The sequence below is a fragment of the Sardina pilchardus genome, chromosome 4 (assembly GCF_963854185.1).
Source record: "Sardina pilchardus chromosome 4, fSarPil1.1, whole genome shotgun sequence".
NCBI lineage: Eukaryota > Metazoa > Chordata > Actinopteri > Clupeiformes > Clupeidae > Sardina > Sardina pilchardus.
In genome coordinates this window covers 37,446,528-37,449,516 of record NC_084997.1, presented here as the reverse complement: position 1 = coordinate 37,449,516, position 2,989 = coordinate 37,446,528, and positions in this window count along the sequence as shown.

The following is a 2,989-nucleotide window of genomic DNA, read 5'->3' as shown; positions in this document are numbered from 1 at the left end:
CACTATAATGTGGACACTCGACCATTGTAACGATCCTGTCTTGTCTTGTCTCCCCTGTCTAGTGTTTTTTCCATCATGTCTGCTACTCTTGTAACGTTTCTTTGTTGCTTCCTGTGTCCTGTGCCATGTGTTCCTTAGTTTGTTGTGCCATGTGGTCCTTGTGCCTGTGGCTCCGCCCTTCACCTGATCCTTGTTAGTTTAATTATGATTTACAGCCCTGTGTTCACCTGTCTCTTGTTTTACCTTGCTCCTTGTACACCTGTAAAGTGTTAACTTTGTTACCCCTGTGTATTGAAACCCTTTGCCTCCCCTCCGTTACCATCGGTCATTAGTTTTGCTAAGTGGTGTATGTATATGTTTAATCTCCTGTAGTTGAGTCTTGGTTACTTGTAAAGATTCCCGGTTCGCCTTATCTCGCCTTGCCTTTGGGTCCACACTCTCTCCTCTCCTGGAATACGACCGTGACAATCATATACATTTTCAACAATACTTTTTCAGACAAGATGAAGTATATGTTCAGTTTTGAATTCAACCTGCAAGTTTCTCTTTTAGGGTGTAGGATGTTCTTTACCAATAGAGAAGGGAACAGCTGATTCACTGCAGAGACTTGTTTCATGGCTACAAACAGATGCCTGGCATATAGGGAGTTTTCTTTCTGAGGGACTGATGAAACAGTTGACCTCTTGTTTGTGTGTTGTGAGAGTTTGAACTGAGGCTGAGGAGAAGCGAGGACTCGCCTTTCCCCATTGCCTTTTTGAGGGTCCAATGTATAAAGTAAAGAGGGAGGTGGTATGTTTGGTCAATTTTGTATTGCTTTAAACAAAATACACTATTTGGAAGACTTGGAAGAATATAAAGTAGGGGAGGAGTTCAGTTGACCCTGTATAGGTCTTAAAGGGAATGATAGCTGGGTTGGGTATTTTACCTGCTACAATCTACTGTAGTTAGGAAAGTTGTATCTCACGTTATCCAGCTCTTACCACCACCCGTTTCCTGTCTTTTCAGCCCCCAGGTCTCTTAGATCGGGCACCAAAATACCTCCACATCCCCCCCACACAATAACCTCTCCACATCCCCCACACACAATACCTTCTCCACATCCCCCACATACAATACCTTCACCACATCCCCCACACACAATACCTTCTCAACATCCCCGACACACAATACCTTCTCCACACACAATACCTTCTCCACATCCCCCATACACACAATACCTTCTCCACACCCCCCACACACAATAGCATCTCCACATCCCCCCCACACACAATAGCATCTCCACACACAATACCTTCTCCACACCCCCCACACACAATACCTTCTCCACATCTCCCCCAAACAATACCATCTCCACACAATACAGTGCCTATAGAAAGTTATCATACCCTTTTGAAATAGTTACTTTTTTTGTCTTACAGCCTGAAATCAAAACCCATTTTAAAAAAAAAATCTTTTCCAGTTTTATTTACAAATGTAGCTGTACAACATCAAAATAATGAAAAAAAAGTCAACAGTTCTGAAAATTAATAAAAAATTAAAAACTAGAAAAACAGGGTTGGAAAAGTCATCATACCCCAGACTTAATACTTTGTCAAGCTTCCTTTTGCTTTCATTACAGCCATCAATCTGTTTGGATATGTCTCTATTATAGCTTTGCACACCTAGACAGGGGAATATTTGCCCAATTTTCCGTGCAGAATTGTTAAAATTTAGTCAAATTCTGTAGGGAATGGCGATGGACTGCTCTCTTCAAGTCAATCCACATATTTTCTATAGGATTTAAGTCAGGGCTCTGACTTTGCCACTCAAGGATATTCACCATCCTATCCTTAAGCCACTGCTTTGTTCTTTTGGCAGTATGTTTAGGATTTTTGTCGTGTTGGAAGGCGAATGACCTCCCCATCCTCAGCTGTTTAGGAGAGGGACGCAGGTTTTCCTCAAGAATTTTGGTGTACTTGGCAGCATCCATTTTCCCTTCTATCCTGACCAATTGCCCAGTCCCCGCTGAAGAGAAACATCCCCAAAACATAATGTTGCCCCCACCATGCTTCAAAGTAGGTATGGTGTGTTTTGGGTGTGTTTGGGTGTGTATATTGTGTTTGGTAAGCGCCTGGAGCTCAGTCCAAAAAGTTCAATCTTAGTCTCCAAAAAGTTCAATCTTAGTCTCATTTGACCATATAAGCTTTTTCCACATGGTAGCAGAATATTCCAGATGTGTTTTTGCACTGAACTCCAAGCGCAATGTTTGGCGAAAACCAACACAGTACACCACCCAAAACACACCATACCTAGTGTGAAGCATGGTGGGGGCAACATTATGTTGTGGGGATGTTTCTTTTCAGCGGGAACTGGGCAATTGGTCAGGATAGAAGGGAAAATGGATGCTGCCAAGTACACCCACATTCTTAAGGAAAACCTGCGTCCCTCTCCTAGACAGCTGAGGATGGGGAGGTCATTCGCCTTCCAACACGACAATAATCCTAAACATACTGCCAAAAGAACAAAGCAGTGGCTTAAGGATAGGATGGTGAATATCCTTGAGTGGCAAAGTCAGAGCCCTGACTTAAATCCTATAGAAAATATGTGGATTGACTTGAAGAGAGCAGTCCATCGCCATTCCCTACAGAATTTGACTAAATTTTAACATTTCTGTACGGAAAATTGGGCAAATATTCCCCTATCTAGGTGTGCAAAGCTATAATAGAGACATATCCAAACAGATTGATGGCTGTAATGAAAGCAAAAGGAAGCTTTACAAAGTATTAAGTCAGGGGTATGATGACTTTTCCAACCCTGTTATTCTAGTTTTTCATTTTTTATTAATTTTCAGAACTGTTTACTTTTTTTTCATTATTTTGATGTTGTACAGCTAAATTTGTTAATAAAACTGGAAAAGATCTTTTTTAAAATGGGTTTTGATTTCAGGCTGTAAGACAAAAAAAGTAACTATTTCAAAAGGGTATGATGACTTTCTATAGGCACTGTACCT